The sequence below is a fragment of the Acipenser ruthenus genome, chromosome 5 (genome assembly GCF_902713425.1).
Source record: "Acipenser ruthenus chromosome 5, fAciRut3.2 maternal haplotype, whole genome shotgun sequence".
Classification (NCBI taxonomy): Eukaryota; Metazoa; Chordata; class Actinopteri; order Acipenseriformes; family Acipenseridae; genus Acipenser; species Acipenser ruthenus.
In genome coordinates this window covers 2295143-2323136 of record NC_081193.1, presented here as the reverse complement: position 1 = coordinate 2323136, position 27994 = coordinate 2295143, and the positions used below count along the sequence as shown (strand labels likewise).

At 38.4% G+C, this 27994-nt stretch overlaps 1 long non-coding RNA gene across 1 annotated transcript; it reads left to right on the top strand.

Annotated features, from left to right (window-relative positions):
* Window position 1: 1 nt before the first annotated feature.
* On the top strand, window positions 2–23723 carry LOC117402267 (uncharacterized). The gene is made up of 4 exons (XR_004544436.3): window positions 2–358; window positions 4605–4667; window positions 11871–11963; window positions 22563–23723. It is a non-coding gene; the product is annotated as an uncharacterized LOC117402267 (long non-coding RNA).
* Window positions 23724–27994: the final 4271 nt, after the last annotated feature.

Here is a 27994-nt window from a genome sequence, read left to right as displayed (position 1 = left end):
CCAGAATCGTGTTGTGTGTTTGTGCGGCTCACGGGCATTTCAGAATTCCAGATCATGAAAACGTTGCACGAGTTTGCAGCAAGTAGATGAGCTCAGTCCAGTGCAGTCGATCTTAATTTTTAATGATGAAAACAAATGTGTTTTTCAAACCGAGAGGGTTCTCATCTCTCCACATGGCATGAATGTTTACCAGCAATGCTTTCTGGGAGTCTGTGATTATGACAAGCAGGGTAAACAATTGGAAAGTGCTGCTGAACAGTGGACATCCGTTTCTGTAAATCACAAGGACATCCATGGCGTTCTCCGAGAAAGAATGTTTTGGAAAAATTGGGAACATGCAACAGAAGCGATATGAAAGGTAACATTAAAATATTATATTTTAATTTAAGCGATTTTAGCGACTTTAGCTAAATCGTAAGCAGACCAACTGTAGACCACGGGATAGATTTACTAAGGGGTAAGGCTGAACTTCCAATGAGCACAACTCTTTGGTGTTCCTTGCGCCGTGGCAGGGTCGGTAAATCTAATACATAACGCAACTGAAACGCAGAGTCAGTGTACTGTGTAATTTTGTATAGCTTTAAAAAAACAGCAACTTTATTTGTTAAAAAATGTAAGTTGTTGTTGATTTTATTAATTGACTGGTGTGTAAATGTAAAGTTCAAGGCAGTCATATATATGCGCGACTGTAATCATTTTACAGTCAAGCGCACATTTGGGCATTTCGAGTTCCTATAGTATAGTGCACTTGCTGGTGCTTAGGTAATGCCCAAACGTTATTGAGAACTTTTTGGCATGGCATTGCCTTGAACGTGGCATTCTTGGGAGTGCCTGTATTTTGTATTGTTTAAGGTTAGACCAAATAGCAGAATATTTAATACAAAAAATGTGGAATAGCTCCCAAATTAGTTTCAGGGTTAATGCATCTCAAACTGGCGGGTTGCATGTTTGTATAGCCCAGGGTTCGGTATGTGTTCCAGTAAGCTTTGTTGAAGAGAGGACTACTTTTCCGAGTCTGTTACTGTTTTGCTTTTTAATAATATTATTTATATAGAGTACATGCATCACCAGCATCTGAAATTAAGCCACATAGGCAATACAGCAAAATTAATATTATTGTTTTTGGACTTTGCCTAAACTAAATAATAATAATATTATTATTATTATTTATTTCTTAGCAGACGCCCTTATCCAGGACCACTTACAATTGTTACAAGATATCACATTATTTTTTTACATACAATTACATTATTTTTTACACATTATTTTTACATACAATTGCCCATTTATACAGTTGGGTTTTTACTGGAGCAATCTAGGTAAAGTACCTTGCTCAAGGGTACAACAGCAGTGTCCCCAACCAGGGACTGAACCCACGACCCTCCGGTCAAGAGCCCAGAGCCCTAACCAGTACTCCACACTGCTCCACTAATAATAATAATAATAATAATAATAATAATAATAATAATAATAATAATAATAATAATAATAATAATAATAATAATAATACACAGACACTCATAAAACACCTAACTGAGAGTAAAGCAGATCTAGGAAGGCCTACAGAAGTTACAAGCAATGCCCAGAATATTACAGATTTTATATGAAGTATGGATATTGCATAGTCTAAATAATGTAATTATAATATAGTATAGGCACACAGATATATCCAAGGAATTATCAGAAGACCCACTGTGGCAAAGTGGTTAGCAGTGTGCAGTGTGCAGGTGATCAGTAAACAGACAGACAATTATAATCCACGTGAAAAGTTGTTTCATGGTTTTTAAATCCAATGGCCTGATGGCAAAACAACAGTAAATAATAACAATGGTAATGAAGCAATACAGCGGCGTGTATTGCTTATTTATAATCCGCGGGTTGGCCCCGAAATAACAGTCCTGGTTACAGTTCACCCACACGTAACACATACACAAACACAAACACTCGTAATGCTCGTAGTGAACACAGTTCTTTCGTGTTAAACAAATGTGCAGTGTTGTTGATCATGGTTTAGTGCTGGCCTTTGGTGACAGCTCCAGATCGTGTTAGCCGTCCAAATAATTACAAACAGTGTTATTAACGACAAACAAAAACAAACAAAACACTCACGTTTCACAGAATAGGTCCTTTAATATAACCATTCACAAAGGAACAGATCACATCACTACGTCCCCTTTTTATAACATCACCCATGACCCCTTGGTCAAGAAGCGCATCCGCTCCTCCAGTCCGCGGATGCCACGCCGTTTCCCGTTTGGGTCATTGAGTTTGTGTACCGTAGCCCCGCCCCCTTTCTAGATGGACGACTTCCATCTAACCCTGGGAATAAACTGTCGTGCCATTTAGTCCAGGGTATTCTGTTCCCTTTATGCAGCAACCTCGCAGGTTGGGAGGGAGATCTAACACCAAGAATCATTCGATCTTTGTCACACCCACTTTGAATTTTTATTTTATTTTATTTTTGCAAGAGAAGCATCAATATTTATTAAATGATACTACAAGGGTGTGCAGTTTTTGAAAAAAAAACTTGATGCCCAAGGAACAAAATGCTACAAAAATCTACTTGTCAGTCTTAAAAATCTACTTGTCAGTCTTAAAAATCTACTTGACTCCTCCCCGTCACACAAAACACACACACACACAAAAGTAGAATATAACTTGTAGGATTCTGGTTTTATTTAACACAGAGTAACACAAATTAGTGATTAAAAGGGGCGGATCTACTAGCCTTGTAGCTTGACGGGTTCACTAAATTCTTCAAGATACACAAAAGGTTCCCTGCGACCCCACCTCAACTCAACGAAGTGTTCCTTTCAGTGCAATTTGGAACACATTTGCGAGTAAATTTAAGTAACATACTATGAGTACAACTATAATAAGCAATACTTGGAGTTATTCAAATATAAAAATAGCTTCTGCCTGTTTTTTCCACACTTTCTCCATAAGCTAATTTCAACTGATGTCCAGGTGTTTTAGTTTGTTGCATCACAGACATGAAATCCTTGCCAATTATTACTGCTGCTTTGTGGAATTCTGCTTTTTCTTGATGTGCTTTCAGTTTTGCAACTGCTGAACCCCATTTATAAAGGACTTGTGTTTTTAAAACTTAGAAGTTACTGTTTTTCTACCAAAATGCACACAATATTTACAGTAGGCTCCATCAAATTCTGCAAAGACAAAAAATGTTTTTTTTTTCTTTTGTTTATTTTTATTATATACTTAAAAAAAAAAAAAAAAAAAACATTTTACAGCTATTTTTCCTCATCTAACGTCTTGTCCCATGATGGCTAACTGGAACACTGCTCCTGGTTTCAAACCCTGCTGGCATTTAATTTATTTATTTATTTGGAGGGCAACATTCTTTCCCTGCACTACTCTCACTGAAAAATAAATACATCAATTAATTAATACATAAACACATTGCCATGAGAATTACAGTCTGTATTTTATTTTAAAAAAGTAATAAAATAACGTACAGATAATCTCATATATAAGTATTTCATTTATATCATTATAATGTTCATCTTTTAATAGTTTCACAAATCCATGGATTGTGCATGTCCAATAAATAACTAATATATCTTCCTGTTCAAATATATAGTACAAAAAAAAATGCGTTAAATATAGCGTTTAAATCTAATAAAAAAGATGTAAATATGGTAAATAGCAAACTAGGTTAGCAACACTAAAATCAAAAGAAAAAAAATCATAACAGTTTTTGCTAGGGATAGTTTGTGTTGAAATGCTTATAAACAGTAAACGTTACATTTTATTAAATATCTTCCGAACAAGTACACGCTTGACCACGAAGTGTTAATAAATTACACAACACGATTTTTTCTAATACGTTAAATACCTTAGCAACTATTTTTTTTTATTTATTTGTATTTATTTTTGTAACTTTACTAGATTGCTGCATTTAAATGTCAGGTTCATGTATGAAGAAAGCTGCATCACGTATTTGCTCATTTACAAAAAACGTAAAACAATACCTGAAGTTTAAAAGATTAGCCTGTGCTTTGACAGAGGCTCTCACTCTCAGGCAGCCATGTCTGGGTTTCTTTGTAACCAATAGAAGATCAGCGTCTTCCACAGCTAGCCTATCAGATGTGACAGGGGTGGGACTTTTTAAAATGTTTGTGTAGGTGCTAGACTTCCACAATTCAGTTTTCAGAAACTTGCGTGGCTCTAGAAATATACCCGGAGTGTCTTTCTAGCAACAGAATGAACATAGGAAAAATAAGTACATCAAAACTAGTTGTCCGACGGGCAAAGTATAAAGGCAAAACTTGTCCATCACACACATCTTGTTGTCCTTCGCGTCAGGCGATACGAATTGCACACCCCAGTACTATTATGAATTTTATTTATTTTATTTTTTTTCAACAAAACAAAATGTTGATGTTGCATCATTAGCAGTTTGTTTTTGCTTTTACAAAAATGATTTTAGTTAAAGTTTTTTTTTTTTTTTTTTACATATATGGCCCCATGTGTTATTAAATACATAACCTATATAATCGTTCAGGTATATATTGTATATTAGTCTGCATGCAATATACACACCTATTAATTTAACATCAGTATTAATCTCTCTTTTTTAACAGTGAGAAAAAGATGTTGGAGCTAGAAAAGCAGCTGTTTGCATATAGCAGATCTGATGAGCGAATGTAAGTATATCACACTTTTAAATGTACTGTACCAATGCAATTTACAATTTGCATCAAACCATTACAGGGGATGAAGAGCCCCGCTCTCCACAGGCTCAGTATAGCACAGTGGTTCTTAAACTACTGCCAGACCCCTTCCCCCTAATAAACTTAAATCAGCATAGGCTTTCAGCAATTATACCGACTGGCTAATGCAAGGTAAGGGTGGGACCAAGCTTGAGCTGATTGCTGGGGAATCATGTGAACTGTCTGGAAGCATTTAAAAAGTACTTTTGTACACCAACATTTGCAAAGCAGGCTTTTGCAGTATGCAGTGTATTGGAGCCACCACTGCGTAAACACATTTTTGGGGGTTAAATGAAGAACAAATGTCCCGTCTGTATTGGTAGTGAATGTCGTGCCTATTAAAATATATATTTAAAAAGGGATGGCTATATTCAGGGATATACATTTTTTTGTAGGAAAGCAGACATAATGGGGTCAAACAGACAACAAATGTAATCCCCTGTAATGCATATTTTACCTATTTATTTATATGTTTATTTAATTTAACAAAGTTGTTACAATAGGGTTAGAGGATGTGAAGTAAGATAACAGTTTAAGAACTACGCCTACAGTGCTACTGTCTGTTGAATACTGTGCTTGACGGAACACTTGCCTGCTCCCACCAGCTAGCTGGTAAAGTATCACTTTGGACATGCATACAGCACCACATTCATGATGAACATTTTAGAACTATTTTACTGAGTACAGTTACAGTAAACATAGGATATGCTAGTTTTAATGCAGTATTATTAAGAACCCCCTCTGTTTAGACCATTCAAATAAACCCCACTGTATTAAACATTGCCAGGAATAGCCTTGTCTATGCTTGTCTATGTATCATTGCATACTTCAAATGTCTCCCAGTAACCAGATAAAAAATGCTCAACTCCACTGCTTCCTGAAGGAGATGTGGGAGAGAGAGAAGCAGGCTCGGATTAGGAACCGTGAGTTCTGAAGGATTTTGATCGCATTGATTCACACATAAGGATTCTGGCTACTCATAACAACACTCCATTAAACAAGGGTCATTTTGGTAGGATTTGAATTGGGGTTGATATCTTTATTAATTTAATTGTTGCGATGGACCCTCAGGTTTATACCCAAATGAAAAAAAATAGGTTCTTAGCAAGAGAACTGAAGTAGGTTTAGTATTGACACACACTGTTTTCTGTTTTCACCACTGCAGGTATGTTATAGGACATTATTGCCAGCCAATTATGTATTTTCAATGCGAAAAAAACTATTACGGTAATACAAGCTTGAGTTTTGTCAGTGTACAGAGTGGTACATACATGTAACCTTTCACTGGACTATAAGCTGCATTAATGACAGTACTATCACATTGGATGTGAAATACGTATAATGTGGCTACAGTCAACTAAAGAACTAATGTGTACTGTGCATTACAGTATGTCGATTTCAGACAAATTCCCTATGTGTCTGGTTTTGCACTGGGGGAAAAAATCAGGTCTCAGTTCAGTTGGTTTAGTTCAAATTAAATTATTTAGGATGATTCACATATGCCTACATACAAACTAAACTGTCCTTCAATTCGGACCTACTGTTGAAACAAATTATATATAAAAAGGACTCTTAAAAAAACGTACGTATTTTAGGGAATTGTATTGTATGTGGTCTCTCAAGGATTTTTCAAAAGCTTCTACAGTTCCAGAGATTTGTGTTGCTTCAGGCATGATGGAGGTGACTGAAAGAAAGCCAGTGGTTTTAGGCAGCATTGTCTGCAGCTAACAATGCATTCATGTGGGTATTAAGAGAGCTTTATGTATTGGCTTAACACAGCCAGTGCTGTACTCTGTGGACCATCTGCATCAGAAGGCCACGAGTTCAAGTCTCATCTGAAAAACAAAATCCTTTTAAAATCCCTGTGCTAGATGACTTAACAGTGCTTCCCAGCCAAACCAGGAAGTTTGTGTCTGATAATACTTTTGAAGTTACATTTTTTTTGTTGTAATTTACGTAAGATAATTAAACTGATCTACTGTGCTTCTGGTTATATTACAAATTCCAGTCCAGAAATCTCGTAAGAGCATTCATTTTAAAGGGCCACCCTCTGATTGTTTTTCAGCAGCTCTGTTCATCTGAATATTTGGAGAAGATTGCCACAGTGAACATTTACTATGCTAACTTAGTTAAAGAATTTAACAGCAGTCAACATTGCCCTAAGACGTATAAGTGTAAGATAAAAAACAAAAGATTTGTCCCATCTTGTGTTAGAATCCAGTGTAGACTGGCCTGCAGATAATGCATTCAGGGGTATAAGGGGCAGCAGTGTGGAGTAGTGGTTAGGGCTCTGGACTCTTGACCGGAGGGTTATGGGTTCAATCCCCAGTGGGGGACACTGCTGTTGTACCCTTGAGCAAGGTACTTTACCTAGATTGCTCCAGTAAAAACCCAACTGTATAAATGGGTAATTGTATGTAAAAATAATGTGATATCTGTATAATGTGAAATAATGTGATATCTTGTAACAATTGTAAGTCGCCCTGGATAAGGGCGTCTGCTAAGAAATAAATAATAATAATAATAATAATAATCAAGGGCTAGAGAAATATCTAGTTACCTACTTTTCTGCATGAATAGAAAGCATTTATGCAGTATTTTGTAATGTACTTTTATTGGATGGGATACACGTGCTAACAGGGAAAACAACAACGTGCAATAGATTGATCTTGACAAACCTGGCAAAAAGACCTACAATAAAATGTACCCCTACGTATATCTATCTTTGGAAGCAGAGGATAAGCAAGCCTGAATATGTTTTTCAATAGCATAGTTGGGTGCCGATGTAGGTAATAATGGTGAGCTTTCTTGTTCATAATTTGAAGTTGTTTTTTAAATGTGTTTTATATTTATTAATATCTGCCTCTTGCCCCAGGAAGTGATACAGTGTTTTATTTGTTAATTTTTCACCTTATCATAGAAGGTGAATTTCAGATTTAAAACAAAAAACAAGAAGCTGATGAGCAGTTCATACTTTAGTTAATGCACAAGAGCCTAATAACACTATGCGTTTGGAAAATGATTGATATGCTTATCATATCAAGTAAATTGGTGAGATTATCACTTAAAACTGAACAGCAGTGCTTCAAATCTTAATATCAAATTAACAAAACCAGTTAATTATGTCCTTTCAAATGAACAGCATAATGGTGAACAAAATGCAGTGAAGTGGTGCAGTGTTGAAGTTCTTTCTTCCCAGAGGGTTTGCTCGACTGTTTCTCTTTTAATATATGTTATCAGTTTACAGTACATGCCAGCAATTGTGTACAGCTATGGACAAAATTTTCGCGTCACCTAGAAATGTAGGTTTGAGACAGAATGTAAAAAAAAAAACTATATGAACATAATTTAAATCTTTTGTTTAACATCATGTAATCAAAGAAACTACAAAATGACATTGCAAAAGAAAATGGCATTGCAAAAGTCATAATAGTCATAATAGTAGTACAGTAGTTTGTGTTACATTTTGAAATGGCAATTGTTTTTTGTGTTTGTCAGTTTTTCTTTAAGTATATAGAAAACTACAAAGCGGTATGTAATTCAATATGTTATAACGTAACATTATCTAGCAGGTTTCTTCAGTCGAAATTTGTTAATTCTATAGGGTGATGCAAAGCTTTTGGCCATAGCTGTAGATCCTGTTTTTTTTTTGTGTGTGTTTTTCAATATTTTGAAATGTCCACCAAGTATCAGTTCAACCATTAGAACAGCACAAGTCAAGGACCTTCTATCTGACATCTCTTCTCGGTGCAAAAATAACACACTTGAGAAACAGGGTGATGCTTTTTATTATTCTGATTTTTTGATATTACAATATAATATTCACATTTTCTAGTCCCATCTAATGAATTATCACATTTAAAGGGCTATTCACACTACAGCATTTAATCGCCTCGTTTTTTATACCTGACATTTCACTGCTATTTTTGTATTCAGACTTCAAATATCACAGGCAAGATGGGGGAACGTCTGATTATAGCAATGCAGAATAGCTTGTTCTTTTATGATAAAGCAGCACAAGAAATATCTCAATAAAGAATACAAACAGAAATGATGGGAAAATATGTGGAAATCAGAAAGTGCATGCCATGTGATACCAATCCTATAGCTGTATGCTGTGGTTGTGAAGGAGTCACCTGTAGCAAGGTATCTATGAGAAATAAAATAATACAATTTAAAAAAAAACATCGAAATGATTGCTTTTGCTAGTCCTAATTTTGTTTTGTTGCCATTAACATTTTTTGAGATTATTTGTTACCAATACAGTGACTGATCTGACTCACACAGTCTCCCAGTCGCTCTCACATGCTCCCTTTTAATTGGCACCATAGTTACAGTACAGCCCACGTGATGGATTTGCCATAGTTACAGTACAGCACACGTGATGGATTTCTCATAGTTACAGTACAGCACACGTGATGGATTTCTCATAGTTACAGTACAGCACATGTGATGGATTTCTCATAGTTACAGTACAGCACACGTGATGGATTTCTCATAGTTACAGTACAGCACACGTGATGGATTTCTCATAGTTACAGTACAGCACACGTGATGGATTTGCCATAGTTACAGTACAGCACACGTGATGGATTTCTCATAGTTACAGTACAGCACATGTGATGGATTTCTCATAGTTACAGTACAGCACACGTGATGGATTTCTCATAGTTACAGTACAGCACATGTGATGGATTTCTCATAGTTACAGTACAGCACACGTGATGGATTTGCCATAGTTACAGTATAGCACACGTGATGGATTTCTCATAGTTACAGTACAGCACATGTGATGGATTTCTCATAGTTACAGTACAGCACATGTGATGGATCCAAGTGACGGAAAGATTCTCGCTCTGAGTTGCTCAGTTACTTAACGCACCCAGTATGTCATACGTTTACTGCATGTAAATGCATATGCGGTGAGATGACTGGAAGAATTGTGATGGAATTTGCTAACTGTTTAGCACAAGTAGTAGATTATTTATTTATTTATTTCTTAGCAGACTTACCAGTGTTATAAGATATCACATTAGTTTTTTACATACAATTACATTATATTTTTTACACATTTTTTTTTTTTACATACAATTACCCATTTATACAGTTGGATTTTTACCCATTGTCCCTATTGTTAATTAGACAGTTAATTACCATAATTGAAACGTGGAATTTACAATCATCAGGATCATAATAGTAAAACAAAAAAATGGTTTGCATTTTTCAAAAGTGGTGTGTTTTGGATCTGGTTAGTCACAGAACAGTTAGGTTTGTCTTGCTGTTTGCCTTTTGCACAGAATCTCTATAACCAAACATTTCTGCTCCTTAGTAGGGGCTTGCGGTATACATGCTGCACATAGCACACAACATATCTACACTTTGTGAAATTGTTTGTTGTAATTTGCATCTGTATGTAAATTCACTTGTCATTATTAACCATAATACTCGGCATATTAAATCCTTGTTTATGTTATATTGAGTTTATATTGAGTTCATGGATTATTAAACTGTTCTGCAGTATCTACAGTTTTCCTGCTTTGTTTTGATTATTTTATTCTGATTGTGAATAGGCTTTATGTTAATTTGTGTGTTTTTGTATTTTGCAGGGCCAAAGAGTTATTAAACTAGAGATATTTTGAAGATATGTGTATTGTTTATTAGGAGTTAGTGCTTCAGTAAAATGCATCCTATCCAAAATGTGCTGTATTTTTTTCAGCATCTAATTTTCTTAAGTGCTCTGCTAAAAACATCTTTATTTTCAACAGCAAGAATTCAGAGAGGCTTTTGTTTCTTACATTTGAAAATTAAGCATTGTAGAAACACAGATGAACTTGTGGGGTCTTTATTTACTGTGTAAACTATGTATTTGATACGGATGCAGTCTTGTGCAAGCGTTGAGTGTTGTGGTGTTGAATAACTTTTTGTATTCAACTCCGCAGGATTTAAAAAAAAAAAAAAATCAGATGTCATTTTTTAATCTACTTTGAATTCATTCAAATTCAACAACAGAATGACTGACTGGCACTTTGCCAAGTTACGCTGCGTTGCTAAGCAGATGAGGGGCTTGATCTAAGGAAGTCTCTGAATTCAGCTGTTTGCTTTATATATATATATACATATTCCTTTTCCATACATTGCACTTGTTAAATAAACATAATGCGTTATTAAGTAAGCTGTAAACAACCCACTTTCCTCCCTTTTGGAGGCTCACTGGTGGATTTATTTTGAACTGTTTAGATAAGATAATATATTGAACACTGTCCACTATATAGGCTCCAACGACATTTATCTTCATGATACTACTGGACGTTTTTAACAAAGACTTTTTTGAGAACTAATAATGGCAATGTACAGACATCAACAGAGTGCAAAAGACATGTATTCACAATGGGGTCCATCACTCTTAACATCACCTGCAACAGTGGGTGACACATCTCTGAGTATAGGCAGTATTACTACCTGACAGCTGCCAATAACAGAGCAAGCACCCGGGAGTGTTGAGTGAATGCCAAAAATTCGGATTTGCTACTTTGGATTTAGAGCAAATTACGTTTTACAATGAACCGTTTTTTTTTTTCAGGTTTACTGGTGATTAAAACTAGCAGGCTCAAAGATTGAATGCTCAGTTATTTACACGTCCTAAGAAAGGCAAACAATGTATACCACAGTAATTCTACATCTGGGATTTGATGAGAGCACAAAAATAAATAATTCTCTAACTCTAACGATGTGTTAATAGTAGGGATGTCCAGGGACATATGGGGTCAGCAGTTCTTGAAGATAAGAAGGTCCAAGACCATGTAAGGCCTTATAGGTAATAAGAAGAACTTTAAAATATGTATTTGCTGCTTGTAACTTGGCTAGGCAGCCTGGCTTTAACATTGGTTCTATAGGAAAAATACTGCATAGCTTCATTGTCAGCGCACCTGTTCTAACTGATACTTAACACAACAATGATGCATACATTGATTTTTCAGGCCAGCTGTGGGCCAAAACAAGGCCTTGAAGGAGCAGTGTGTTTGGATTTTCTCACAGCCCTCGTAGCTAGCCCTTAGGAGACCATATTACTAGTTCTGGGAAAAAAAAGAAGACAAAATAAAACAGATGTTAAAATAGAATTTGTTTTATTTGTAACAGGTGGCGTATGAGCCTCAGATTCAGAAGCGATCATCAGCTGGGAAACATGACACTGAGTTAAGAAGAGAGCAGAAAGGAGCATGTACGGACCAGGTAGATCTATGCATTGGATTTAACCAGACAGAATTAAAACAAAACAAACAAACAAAAAACAGTATGCTTCATTTTCAATCAGAGATGTGGAATATTGGGGAAAAAAAAAATATTCATTTTGATTAAAATTGCTTGGTTGTACAATATTATGTTACTGATGGAGCCAATTGAAAAGACCAGTGATTAAGTCTTTATTTATTTCACTGAAATGAAGCAACTAAATAACAGCAGAATATTTGTAGAAAGAACGGTCTACCCCAATGTATGCTGTATGTTGCGATTGAAGAATGTAAAGGTATAGATAAGGTATTGGAATAAGAATACATATACGTGGCCATGGTGAAAATGATTGAAGTGAAATGACACATTCACTGGCGCTGTTAAACTGATCTTGTGAAAAAAAGGTTGAGAGCCCGGATCCAGTTTATATTGGGATATTGAGATCTGAATGTTTCATGGACTAAAACACACATGGATGTTATAAAGAGAATTCAGCATATGAAGGACTAAAAGTATATTTATCCATACATCTGATAATGTAAATGTTAGGCATGGTATTTGAACATAGACGCGCAGCACTAATGCAAAAGAGTAAAATTATCATGGCTCAATTTTTAAAGAAAGAAAAAGTCCACCCAATAAAATTGCCAAACCAGAAATGCAATTCAATCTGGGGGCCTCTTTTAGTGTGAAATTGTTTTTTATGGGTATGTGATACAGGTATGCCTGGCGGCAGCGAGGGTATATGGAGGAGCGTCTATCTACAGACTTACAAACCGCACTTAAACACATATTTAGACAACTGCTTATTCAATTGTAATAAAAAAAAAAAATCAACAATTACATTTTTCTTTCAGAATCTTGCCCACAGTTTTCAAAAGACAGAGAAACTCTTTGACAAGTAAAAAAAAAATGTGCATTCAGAAATGTGGTCATCAACTCAATACCATCACAAAGGAGAGTACGAAGATCAGGCCTTTGTTTTCATTTAAAGGAAGTGAAACAAAACATAGTTCAGAGGAAAGCAGAAATACTGATACGGAAAACGTATTTCTATGTTTAGAATTTCAATCATTAGATTGTGTGGCAGGGGCGGGTGGACGGGCATGATTTTGTCAGTGGCACATCCTTAGTGTTTTCAACCTTACAAATAAATCTGTAACATGGTATATGTTTAGCTGTGTATCTGTAATAATGGAGGTATCTAATCCCTGCTGCTGTATCTGTATAAACGATGTAGTTCAAGCCCATAGCTGCTTTTTCCTTCACTTAAAGCCGTTAAAGCTGTTTTATATGAAATGTCTAAGACATCTTATAATAACTTGGAGCATGCTGTCTAGAGCAGTCACTTGTGACTCTGCACAAACCCCCCTCAGCTTGCAGATATTGTAATGTGCAAAATGGTACCATCACTCCATTATGCATACAAGCTATTGCTGGCAGCGTGCATGTCCCTTAGGCTGCAGCATTCATTAAGAAAAGCTTACCGGGCTGAAAGCTGGAAACAGATGATAACGGGATACCATTTTCATATTTAATACATTCCTTGGAAGAGCACGCGCGTGCCGCAGATTGATAGAAGAATCAATTGCTACTTTAGTGAAACACTTTCTACTTTGCCCTGCAGCTACCGATGGAATCACTCACCCAAGAAATTAACTTTTCCTCCTTTTACCTACTTTGTGGATCTGCTGGGCAGACTGCATGGTTTACAGTGAATGTTATTAAGCAGCTAACTGTTTGGTATTTAAGACTCTTATCAGAAAAGAAACAGAAGCAATGCTTTTTGTTATTATGTTGGGAAGAAGGTTTTTAGCTCCCCCCCCCCCCCTTGGTGCCAAAGCAGACATTAATCACAACTTGCGTTAAGGATTGTTAATCAGATTAAAAGTTAAAACATTGATCTTGTAACATTCTTCTAAAGCAGCTTAAAAAAAAAGAAATCCAACCTTGACCCACATAAACTGTGGCTCGACATCATTACAAATATGAGTTTTGAAGGTGTTAACAATTTACAAAAATATATAAAAGGAAGGAGAGAATAACAGTGACATTCATCTTACGCCACCACTGTTAATACAAAAATATAGCTACCACTGACCTGAAAAAATAGATCACCATGAACTACAGTACATCCACTGTATGCACATGCTCAAATTAATATCGACATACATACATACATACATACATACATACATACATACATACATACATACATACATACTTACAGATTGATGCTTCTATATATTTCTGCATTGTGATACTCTTGATAACTTGCTAGAATAGAATGTCCAAACCAGGTTTTACTGACAGGGGAATAAGCGTTTTCCTGTATGTAAAAAGTGTATCATATACAAACTTATTTCAAATCTTTTATGATAATGTCACCTACCTCTTGTTATAACCCAGGCAGATTATGGGAGTCAATAGAGATGATCTGCCAATTTACATTTGAATAATTTCACTATCCTGTTAATATCAACCACACTAATTGTGAAACTTACTTCCATCCCACTGCTAATATCACTTCAGGACATAAAAGCATTGCTATTAGACGTTGTACATTTTAATGTGAGTGAGTGGCTGTTGAAAGTTAATGTGTAGTATTGGAATGAGTTTAAAGCATTTTGATATGTAATAAATATAAAGCTTTCATGTACTGCATAGTTGATTGCACTCTCTTCATTGCCACCAAATGTTGATAGTTTTAGTCATTTTAATGAACACATAAATCTTGCACTCAATTAGTTTAATACACATTCAAGTGGTTGTAGCTAATAAAATAACTCCATAGATTTTAGCAAACATGTATTTTCATTTTAAAACTTGATAGCTGGTAATACACTAGTGTGGCAAAGTGGCTAGTGAAGGGGAACAGGTGTAGCGGTGATGCGATGCAGGAGTGACAGGCAGACAACGGTATACAGTGGGAAAAAAGTGCTTTATTTATAATCCAGGTCTGGTGACCGTCAACTAATAAACCCCCGGCTATACACACCAATGTGTAAAGCACGGGGATAACAAAACAGGGCACAGTCCCGAACAAAAATGAACACACGGTCACCAGTCCTGGGTGAGTGCAGTCGTGCTGGTGCTTAGTGCAAACACAAGTATTTCGTGACGGTTAGTGCAGTGGTGCTCCGGATTGTGCTGACCCTCGGCGACAGCTCCGGAGATGTGCTCTAACTGTCTGGTGAAGTAAAACACAAACAATTACCACACAGACAAACACAACACAAAACACGTATCACGTCTCTTTTTATTATTGAGAGCTCCTCTCTCAGTCCTTCTCTCTCTCGCGCTTTACCCAAAACGAAGGAAAAGAACAGCGTTACCGTGGCCCCTATATGTAATCCCGCATGATATCTAGGTAAACGGTTGCAGCTGCCTTATTACTTGCAGCTGCCCCTCGTTTACCTGTCAAATCAATACGGTCTTACAACAGAGTCTCGCTTCCTTCCAGGCTGACCCACTTCCCGGTCCCGGAAACGAATTGTCAGGCCAGCCCTTCCAGATACTTCCCCTCCCGTTCTTTAGCGCCCTCACAGGTCGGGAGGAAGATTTATCACCAGAACTCATTGTATTTCTGTCACAACTAGGTAAAATAAATCTCTGTTTGCGAGACATGCTTTCAGATTGTCTTGCACTTAATGGGTCATTTCACGCAGTGCCAGTGACGCAGTCGCGCCCGCCCCCATGGGGTATAAAAAGACAGTCCTGACACTGATGTCATCATCATTCTTCCTTTCACCGACCTGAGACGAGAGAGATCTATGAACAGATAAGTGTTGAATAAAATAATTTTATCTGCTTTTTGCTTGTGTATTACACTATTAATGTGATTAATTGCGTGTTTTAGGTAAATTCTTTCACGTATTGTCCACTCAGTTGTGGTTTTGCGTAGTCCCGCAGCGGCCTTGTGCTCCGCACGAAGCCTGCAGCTGGGATCAAACACCTTAAGTCGGCTACTCTCTCAAAGCAACGAGCTTTGGTCAAAGCGTAAAAATACAAAAATTGTTTTTTGTTATAAAAACTATATTCAAATAATGGTAATTGTTTGTTTACTGTATTGTGTGAGAACATTTTTTTTTTCTCTGTGTATTTTTTTTTTTTTTTTTCCACAGAAACACTAACACTGGGCTCAGCTCTGCTTCGGGTCTGACTGCCTGTAGTTTTTCCTGTAGTGTCTTGTTGCCGCTCTGGTCTCTGCTTGCAGCAGCATTGCGAAGGCTGTGAGTGTCAGCAGGCTTCCTCCAGTCTTAGGGCTGTGTTGCGTTAAGCCAGAAGCTATTCAGGTGGGCATCCCTGTATTTTGCTTCTTCGGTAACTGTAGATCACTGCCAGGCAGCAGTACGCAAGGGAGGCACTGGTAAACCGCATTTCTGCGAGTTTTGTGTGCATTCTCCAAGCATACGTTGGAGAAACTTTTCTCCTGCAGCTCTACAGAGTGCTCTGCGTTCCTCGCTTGGAGAGCCACACACCTGGCAATTGAGAAGCTCTGGGCAGCAGTTTCCAACAGGCACGCGTGTCTGATGGGGACAAAGTTTGCTCCGTTCCGTCTGGTTCCGGCCCACTACCGACCAGTGCCCCCATCTCAGTTTGGTACCAAGCAGGCCTTGCTGACAGTCCTGTTACTGTCTTTAGCAGCGGAGGCAGCAACTGTACATTATTAATGTACATTGCTTGCTATTGCATATGCCTGGGTTTTTATCCCTGTGTCAGCAGCTTCTGGGACCAGCACAGCCAGCTACGCCTGCGGCCAGACCGCCTCCAGGTGAGCAGCGGCCCTAGGGGTTTGCTGCCACAGGTCCAGGGCCCCTTTACAGACATCTGGGTGTTTACTACTGTTCAGATTGGCTACTCGCTGCAGTTAAATCACGGACCCACAGGACACCGCTGTGGTGTCTCAGGAGGTAGCAGCTCTGTTGTAACAATGAGCTATTCATATGGTACCCCCCCTCCAATTGGAGGATGGGTTCTACTCCTTGCCCAAGCGGGATGGTGGCCTCAGACCAATCCTTGACCTCAGGCAGGTCAACAACGTTCTGAGCCGAAGGAAGTTCAAATGTGACGATGCAAGAGCTAGTTGCAGTCATTCAGGCCAGGCAATTAGTTCACCAAGGTGCACCTCAAAGATGCCTATTTTTATATCCCCATAAAAACCGGCACACTTGAGTACCTGCGGTTCACTTTTAAGTTTTGCCGTTTGGCCTCTCTCCAGGCCTTTTTCGAGGCGCAGGGAAGCTATGCTAGCCCCATTGAGACTCAAAGGTATCAGAGTACTCTATTATTGGACGACCGGTTCGTTTTGCCCAGTCACCCGCTCAGACATACGCTGACACATAACTGTTCATCAGCCGCTTTCTATGGTTAGGACTTACGGTGAATCTGCAAAGAGCCAGCTCAGCCGTGGAGCCTACCCGAACGTCGCGACCTGCTCAGTCAGGCACGGGGGACATTGTGGCATCCCAACCCATCGAGCCTGCGGCTCTGGGTTTGGTCCCTGAATGGCAACATTTGAGATATTTGGGTCTTTCCGACAGGGTTATTGACACCCTGCACAATGCCAGAGCAGCGTCCACACATTCCCTGTATTGGTACAAGTGGGGTATTTCAGACGTGATGCTTGCCTAAGGGCTTTGACTACACGACCTGTCCCATGGCAGTTATTTTTCTTTTTTTTTTTTTTGCAGGACCGGTTGATAAGGGGAATCCCCCTCTACATTAAAGGTCTATTTGGCAGCTATTCAGCTTGCCATATCAAAATTGATTCAGTCTCCCCAGCAGCTCAGCTTCTGGCAGGGCAGTTTTTAAAAAGAGCTCAGTGACTTCGGCCACCTATGAAGGACGTTATCCCACGCTGGAGGCTTAACGTGGTGCTTGAAGCACTTATGAAGCCTCCCTTTGAGCCCTTGCATTCAGCTGAGCTGAAATATTTGTCTTTGTAAGCGACTTCCTTGCTTGCAAGTACATCAGCTAAGCAGGTGAGTGAGATGCAGACATTCTCTATTGTAAAGCCTGCTTAATTTTTGCAGACAAAGGTTACGCTCCATACCAATCCTGCTTTTTTGCCAAACACTATCTCAGCATTCCATGTCAACCAGTCTGGATTGGAGGCTTCTTCCACCTCCTTCCAGTCTGACAGGGAGGGAGCCTTGATGTGCCATGTTGACAGGCAATATGAAAGTTGTAGGCAGTCTACATGATGTGTTGTCTGTTCTGGAACAAAGTTCCATGATCAAGCCCTTTCCAGGCAGAGCTGTCCAAATGGATCACAGACACAGTCAGGAATGCCTAAGAGCCTTTATATAAACTAATCTAACTGCTCAGTGGAGAGGAAAACCCTGCCTTTTTTTGGGAGGAATCCTCTGGTGGTCCTGGCGGATAGATGGCCCCCACTCCGGGCATGCTAGCTATACTTTGTTTAGTGGAATAATATCAAGGAGGGAAGAGCGAATGTAAGATTCTACCACTGAGGAAGGACTGGTTGATTTTAATTTTGGCTGCTGATGTTGCTGTACCTATATGTAATGAATGAGAGAATACGATTGGGGAGGAAGAATGTGAATGAGCATCACCGCAGAAACTGCACAGATGTAAAAAACTGCATCCTTTGGAAATGCAGAATGAGGAATTGAAATTATTGCACAGCTGTCTGCCAGCAGAATATGTGATGGGTCTTCCATGAGAACCATTACTTGTTGAAAAAGCAGCCAGAGCTGAAGAAACTGCAGATGCATGATTCCTAAAAAAAGGAGTGTTGTCGAAAGCAGGGGGAGAATAATTTGAGGCTGATAAAGAGACTGAAGAGGATGCTGCTTTTGGACACAGAGAGGTAGAATGGGAGGTGGAAGCACAAGCCCTGCAAGCATCAGCACGGAGACCACTGAAGAATCTATTAAAGAGATCATGATTAGGTTGAGACCAGTAAAGCGGTGTATTGTACAATGCTAACCAAGATGCTGCTTTGGCTGAAAAAGCATTTATGATACTCATAAAATATGGTACCACCATATCTGACCAAGAGATCAATAATGTTAAATAAGTGAGTCCAGTTCTTGTCGTCGGTGAGCATAAACTTCACAAAGCACATCACGAAAAACAGAAAATGCAAGCACAAATTCTCCAAGAGGATCCCAAGATTTTAGAGTAACAGACAGATCTCCACAGACAACTACCCTGTGATCCAGAAATTCTGAGGTTGCAATAGAGACCAAATTAACGTCTTTACCTTCAATAATATTGTGTCTCAGTTGAGGAGAGAGAGAGTGGCAATGCACAACTGAAACAGAAGAGGTTCCTAAACCAGAGGCGGTCGCTAGAGTGAAAATTGGCAACTCGAGAGTAGGTGTGGCCATGGCTGAAGTAGCGGGAGAGGCGAACGCTGTTGCCATTGATGAGGAAGTAATGGCTGCTGGTTCCAAGAGAGTGATCCTGCCATCTAGTGCATCCAGGCAATCAGATACTGTACAAATTGTGGTGGAAAGAGGATGTGAATGAGTTGCTTGATATCGTTAAAAATCTGATAACACAAACCAGAGGAAGGATCAGATGAAATTGAAAACTGAGGGGTTGTAGTTGCTGAATCAGAGGCGAGTGAAGTTTGCAATGCAGCAGGGGTGGCGCGTGAAATGACTAGTTTGGATCTCTGCTGAGACTTTTGAGGAGGGCAGACAGACTCGTCTGATATGGAATTGCAATATGAAATAAAGCAGCCCGATCGTGTCCTGCTTCAATGGGCAGTCCTTTTTTGAAAAGAGCTTTCATGAGTTTGTCCATGGCCCAATCTTTGTAAAAGTTGCGCTGGAAAATCACCCTGAGCTGTAATGCATTTAGAGCGATGAAGAGGAATGGCAGCGGGCACAGCTGGATAAGCAGGGATTGAAGCAGCAGCATTGTCAGATGGAGGAGAAGCAGGACGGGCAGATTTCTTTGAAAGTTTTTTGGATGGATTATTTGTTGAAGGAAGACCGCCAGAAGGAGAGAAAAATTCTTCATCTGTCAGATGAAAACGAAAGCTGCTCAGGTGAGTAGTCATTTTTAAACCAATTGAAAACATGGTTTGTTTTAAGATTGGGTCTGCAGTCTGCGTGGTAAGCACAAACTGAAAAACAAGGCGAGAATTAGGAAGCTGTCTACGGTGTAAATAGGATGACATTTAGTCCCGGCTCCAGCCCCCCAAAATACACAAAGGTTCTACTAAATATACGAACGCAGTATAATCAAGTTTATTTTATATTAAGATACAACAAACCATATACATACCAATCATTGTCAGTCTCGCAGGCAAACACCACACACTAAAGTATTGTTTAACCATTTTATTCCATTGATTGGATTAGGTACCAAACACCATTTGCATGCTGCGTTAAGCACTGTTGGTATTATTTTGAGGTATGCACATGTCAGCGGTTCATTGCATTTTGTCAGTGTGATTACTTATGCTATTATTAATGTATTTTTAAAATGAGAACTTTCAGTGTTATAAATGAGATGTACTTTTAAAACATCAAAACACATCTCAAAATAATGCAAAATTTGCAGTTACACCGTACTTAATACTTTTAGAGGTGTCGTCACGCAGAGCAGCTAAAGATTCAATTACTTCCGGATTGGCTAGAAAGTCTGTGCACAATGAAGTATAGAAATATTTTGGTTTTGAGGTGCCTGATGATGGAATAGTAAAACAATATAACAAGACCTTGTTGGATATTGTGAAGCAAAGCACCACTAAGTTAAAGGAAGTTATTGCTTTTCATATGTAAATACCTGTTCACGTCTATATATGTATATATATACAGATGCCTTGACCAGACTGCACCCAGCTACCTCCAGACCCTCAATTCTCCCTACACCCCCACTTGACCTCTCCGCTCTGCCTGCACTAGAAGACTAGCTCTACCTCCGCTACGCTCCCCTGCCTCCAGAGCCCGCTCCTTCTCCACCCTTGCTCCGCAGTGGTGGAATGACCTTTCTACAGATGTCAGGACTGCCCAGTCCCTGACCACATTCCGGCGCCTCCTTAAGACTCACCTTTTCAAACAGCACCTGTAGAACTCCTCTGTTTGTATCCTGGGAAACTATCACCCTTCATGTAAATGTGCTTTATTTTGCTCTTATCTGCCCCCTATTTTACTGCATTTAATCCTGTACTTCAGAATACTGTAATCTGCCAAGTGTTTAACCTGTAGTACTTTGTATTTAATCATATCCTGATGTAACTATCACTATTTAATCATATCCTGATGTAACTATCACTATTATCTGCTGTATTATTGAATTGTGGTTTGTCACACTTGTACTTTGCTTGAACAAAAGTTATTGTATTTCTTGCTCTTATTGTATTACTTGTATTGTAACACTTGAAATGTATTTGCTTACGATTGTAAGTCGCCCTGGATAAGGGCGTCTGCTAAGAAATAAATAATAATAATAATAATAGTATATGATATTGCAATTGTGTTATTATATTTTAATTTGTTTTGGAAGACTTTGATATTATCTATCGAAATATGTGCACAATATTGATATACAATTTTCATATTATTGCCCATCAGTAATTATTGTAAGTATTACTGTTACTGTTATTAAGCTAGAAAGGACAAGCTAACATTATAAAATTACTTATGTCTTTTAGTGCTTTAGTCATCCATGACAGCAATTCTGCCTTAAGCTTTGCCACTGTTATGTAGTGCAAAGCAATGACATTTTCATTTTTCATTCCTGCTGTTTACTTATACTTAGGGCTTTTGATTTTCAGTTTTAATTTATAAAGCACCCCCGATACAAAAAAGTTTAATAGGTGGATAACCAATAAACAATGGGAAACACTGGAAAAACTGTGGAAATGATTAATCAATTCACGTTGACTTTACCTATTTCCCATTAAAAAATAAAACCTACTATGAAAATACTAATACATACATTTCCCAGTGCTGCTGGGCAATGTCCCGCCTTCCTGACTTGTATTTATTATTGATTAGTTCTGAATACTTTAAACCCGCCCCAACTACTGAGTGACAGCACATTCCTACATTTCTATTGGAGACTCCGCTTGCGAGATTTAAAACGAGATTACAATCAGGAATAGAAGCTTGTTAGCGGGATTTAAAGCTGTATTACAGTTAAGATACAGAGGATTTAAAACAGAATTGTGGCAAAATGTACAAAAATAAGTACAATTAATAAAAACCGAAACACAGGAGCCCTGCTTATACTGATCTCAGAAAAGTATTTGAATTCAAGAGAGAAGATTACAGAATATGATCTAGGATGTATAGGAGTAACTTTTGTTATAATTACTTTTGTTTTTCTATGTAAATAAATGAAATGAATAAATATTAACCGATTTACTTGATTAATCAATATTAATAAGTGTATTTATAATTGATTTATTTAAATATTTGCTCAGCGCACCACTACAAGTTAAACATCTTGTAGTGCTTATTAATATTATTTTTTCTTTTAAATTTGAAATTCAATCCTTTATTTTCAAATTTGGTTCTGAAGTTTTGTTCATTTTTTTGCAATTTACAGAGGTATAAAAAGCATTTGTGAGATTAAACATTATTTCCCCCCCCCCCCCCTTTTTTTTTACAGAGGGTTCATCCATCAAAAGTGGAGCAGCTGAGAAAGCTACAGGATTCCAGCCAACACACCAGAAAGAGGGGTGCAGCTGCTTTCAGTGGGGGTCCTCCTTCGAAAGCCAATGTAACATGAGGCTACTTTCAAGCAACTGTTTCAGGCAACGACATTGTCAAGCACTTTCCTCCAAGTTGCTCAAAACTAGATCATTTTGATTTTGTTGCAACGTAAAATCATGTTATTTATGTTATAGCTTAGTTAAATTATTTCACAGAGTTGCCCCGTATTAGCGGAGAGTGAAGCAGGTACAATTTAGGGGCAACTGTTGTCACCTAGTGCCACCAAGTTGAATGTGTACAATGTTACACATAATGTTTTTTTATGTAGTACAATGTATTCTTATGTTTGACAAACCATGTAAATCGACGTGTTTAAAGGTGTCTGCTAAATTACTAATTAACTACTAAATAATAAGACCCTTTTAACCCTTTGCGGTCCTATGTCAGACGTAAAAAACAGGTCTCTTGTCGTTTTTTCTCCGGAAAAAGCCGAGAAAACCATTCAATGGCCGAGTGAGACCGATAGGAGCCGAGAGAAGCCGAAAAAAAATAAAAGGGGCGTATCTCATGAATACAGATACCCCCGACACCACATAGATAACACGGACATAAGCAAACAAGATAGCTGCTTCTGCATCCAGCGCTCAAAGAATATCACAGACATTTTTAAAGCTTTTTTTAGATGTTATAGTAATAAAATAATGACTTGGATCACATTATTGAGGAGTTTGGTGATAAAATGAGTGATCAGGAGATGATTTATCGGTATGCACGACTATGTATGTGAAAAATACAGCGAACAAGGGGTGGTGCAGGGCTGGAGTGTCCTGTTGATATGCAGTGCCTTTTAAACCTGTTTTACTGTGACAGTTAATTCTTCAATAAAAAAATAACTGACTTAATATTTAATTTTATTATTACGACAACGGTAATGCATTTATTTATTCTATTAATTCATATATTGTATTTAATCAAATTAATCTGTTTAGTCTTTAAATTAATACATTGTATTTCACTTAAAATGTTTCTATTTTGTTTATGAATATATTGTATTTGATTATAAATTAAAGCATTTTCTGTTTTTTAATTGAATGATTAGTAATAAATATCTGTTATACACAAAGCAGTTGGTTTGAGTTTTTGTTTGAAGGTCTCTATATTTACAACAAAAAAATATGCCTAGTTATAATAACTATCTTCTTTTTAATAATTTAAGTGATTGCTTTAAGCTGCCACAGCTCCAGTAGAATTGAAATAATGTTTGTATTTTTCTCTAATTTCCTTTCCATTACATGATGCATGTTTGCTTTGGGTTGCTTGAAGAGGCAGAAAAGAATTCAAGGCACCATCTTCTCTCCGTGAACCTGAAATTATTTGACCTGTCCCTACATCTTCTTGGTCAGTGCTTCCAGGTGGAGTGTAAAGCACACTTCTGGTGGAGTGTTAATATTTCTACTTTTTTCTGGAACAAGTCCAAATGTTCTCCGGAAAATCCCCCAGCGGCTTGCCAGTATTCCAAAGGTATTCTCCACGCAGCGCCTTGCCCTAGAGAGACGATAGTTAAGATCCTCGTCAGGTTTGCTCGTGAGTAGGGCTTCATCAGGTAAGGTTTAAGTGCAAAGGCCTCATCTGCCCCCACCATGTATGGCACCTTACTATTCTGCCCTGGCAGGCATTGTGGAGGCGGAAGCTTTAACTGATTACTTTCAAGAGCTGAACTGAGACCACATTTGGCCCAAACCCCACCATCACTCATTCTCCCATATGTCCCAACATCAATGTATGAAAATTTTAGCTCAGCATCCACTAGGGCCAGGAGAACAACTGAATGTGAACCCTTGTGATTGAAGTAGTGAGAGCCTGAATGTGGTGGGGGCTCAATAATTACATGTTTGCCATCTAAGGCCCCAATGCATTGTGGAAAATTCCACATGTCCTTAAACTTTGAGGATACAGACACCCACTCTTGGAGTTTGTGGAGTTATGAGGTATTCTTCCCTAAGCCCACTGTACAATGCCTGACATGTTTCCAAACAGCCTTGCTGTATTCTGGCTGAAATGGAACAAGTATTCCAGAGACTGGAACGTTTCCCCTCTTGCCAGAAATCTCAGTGTTATTGCTAGACGCTCACTTGCTGCTATTGCTGCTTGCATTACTGTATCTTTTTTTTTTCTCAAACACACTGCTACATTTTTTTCTTCCATTTTTACTTTTAGCAACTGTTAAGTTTTTAAATGTTGTTATGACAACTGTAACTGTAAAACAGATTTAGTAACTCCAAACTTACTTTAAATATTACTGGTTCATCTCTTAAGTTTCCTGAAAAAGTTGCCATTGGAAGTTGCCTGGTGTTACATAGAAGTTGAAGCAACTTAGTTGCCAGCAACTCATTTGGTGCAACAGTTCCCAGGAAAAGTTGCCTTGTGTTATATTGGCTTAAGATGCTGCAACAAAGTGCAGATCCATTCTTCTAAGCTAGTGCAGAACCAGAAGGTGGACCAGCTGGTCCTTAATTTTGTTGTGAAAGAACTTCAACCATTCAACATTGTTGATCGACCTGGAGTGCGAGAACTTGTACTTGGGCTACAACCAACAAGGCAACTGATGTCTAGGAAGACCCTGGTAACGATGGTGGAAGATGAGTTCACCACCATGAAGAAAAACCATCTGAATGTGTTGGCAAAGCTTGATTTTGTGTCAACTACAGCAGACACATTGTCATGCAACAACAAAAGCTTTCTCATTGTTACCATCCACTGGATCGATCCAGACACTCTAGCAGTCCAGTCAGGAGCATTGGCCTGTCGGCGACTCTTAGGGCGCCACACGTATGATTTCCTTGCTTCGATGCTGGAAGATATCCATATGGAATGCCTTATACAGAACAAGGTGAAAATGACAACAACAGACAAAGGCTCAAACTTTATTAAAGCTTTCTGTTTGTTTGCTGATGAAGAAGATAAAGAAGATGTCCTCTGTGGGTCTGACGTGGAAAATCAAAACTACCACTTGCCAAAACACCCAGGATGTGCTTGTCACACCCTCAACCTTGTTGTGATCAGTGACACAGAAGAAGTTGGCCATGGAACAACTAAAGAGGATTATGGTGGAACAGGAGGAAGGACTCCATTTTGTATGCGGTGGAGATAGCATTCATTCAGGTAAGATTAACTTCCATTTTATTTCAATGTTCAAGATCAAATAAATAATTTGTGTGTGGCATATTTTGTATGAGCTTGGAGCGTACTAGTTTGATACATGCACCAAATAACACTGTTGACATATTTTAATATAGCACCACAGAGGTTGAAAATAATATGCAGAAATTAATGTTATATACAGTGCCTTGCATAAGTATTCACCCCCTTTGGACTTTTCGACATTTTGTTGTGTTACAACCTGGAATTAAAATGGATTTAATTGGGATTTTTACCATTTGATTTACACAACATACTTAACACTTTGAAGGTGCAAAATATTTTTTATTGTGACACAAAAGTTAATTAAACAAAAAAAAAAGACATTTGTTGGTTGCATAAGTATTCACCCCCCTGAGTCAGTACTTGGTAGAAGCACCTTTGGCAGCAATTACAGCTGTGAGTCTTTTGGGGTAAGTGTCTACCAGCTTTGCACATCTGGATCCTGCAATTTTTGCCCATTCTTCTTGGCAAAATTGCTCAAGCTCTGTCAAGTTGGATGGGGACCGTTGGTGAACAGCAATTTTCAAGTTTTGCCACAGATTCTCAATCGGATTGAGGTCTGGGCTTTGACTGGGCCATTCTAAGACATTCAGGTTCTTGTTTTTAAACCACTCCAGTGTAGCTTTGGCTGTGTGTTTAGGGTCATTGTCCTGCTGGAAGGTGAACCTCCGCCCCAGTCCCAGGTCTCTTGCAGACTGAAACAGGTTTTCCTCTAGAATTTCCTTGTATTTAGCTCCATCCATCTTGCCCTCAATCCTGACCAGTTTCCCAGTCCCTGCCGATGAAAAGCATCCCCTTAACATGTTGCTGCCACCACCATGCTTCACCGTGGGGATGGTGTTCTCAGGGTGATGAGCAGTGTTGGCTTTGCGCCACACATAGCGTTTTGCGCTAAGGCCAAAAAATTTAATTTTGGTCTCATTAGACCAGAGAACCTTTTTCCACATGTTTGCTGTGTCTCCCACATGCCTTTTGGCAAAATCCAAATGGGATTTGATATTGTTTTTTTTCAGCAATGGCTTTCTTCTCGCCACTCTTCCATAAAGCCCAGCTTTGTGGAGCGTCCGGTTTATAGTTGTCCCATGGACGGTTTCTCCCATCTCAGCTGTGGATCTCTCCAGCTCCTTCAGAGTTACCATTGGCCTCTTGGTTGCTTCTCTGACTAATACCCTTGTTACCTGGTCACTGAGTTTTGGTGGACGGCCTTCTCTAGGCAGAGTCACGGTTGTGCCATATTCTTTCCATTTTTTAATAATGGATTTAACGGTGCTCCGGGGGATGTTCAAAGTTTGGGATATTTTTTATAACCCAACCCTGATTTGTGCTTCTCCAGAACTTTATCCTGGACTTGTTTTGATAGCTCCTTGGTCTTCATGATGCTGTTTGTTCAGATATGCTCTCTAACAAAATCTGGGGCCTTCCAGAAACAGGTGTATTTAATCTGAGATCATGTGACACTTTAATTGCACACAGGTGGACTCCATTCAACTAATTATATGACTTCTGAAGGCAATTGGTTGCACCAGAGCTTATTTAGGGGTGTCACAGCAAAGGGGGTGAATACTTATGCAATCAAGACTTTTCAGTTTTTTATTTGTAAATAATTTTGAAAAATATGTAGATTTTGTTCCCCACTTCGACATTATGGACTATTTTGTGAAGATCAGTGACAAAAAATCCTAATTAAATCCATTTTAATTCCAGGTTGTAACACTACAAAATATGGAAAAGTCCAAGGGGGGTGAATACTTATGCAAGGCACTGTATATATATATATATATAAAAGAAACAAGGCGTTATTATTTTAAAAAATGACTCATTTCCCTAAATAAATATACCCAGGAAATATATCCAAAACTGTTATATAATATTGAATGGGGCAAATGGGAACATTTTTCTTTCAGCAAAGACTATATTGATTTTAGTTATGAAAGTTTTCCAGTTATGGCTCCATTGGCACAGGCGCTTGACAGAGGCAGAGAAGATGGCATACCTGGGTGCTTTGAAGCCAACGATTTCCATCCTTTTGGAGAAACTTCAGTTTGGTCGGACTCAGTTGTGCGACACAGCATGCCTTTGCTTGATGCCATTCTCAGTGGTTTGCACCATAGGTTTGGCTACAGATTTGAGGAAGAACATTTTCCTTCTGGCAACCGCAACTCACCCCAGGTTCCTGCTCCAATACCT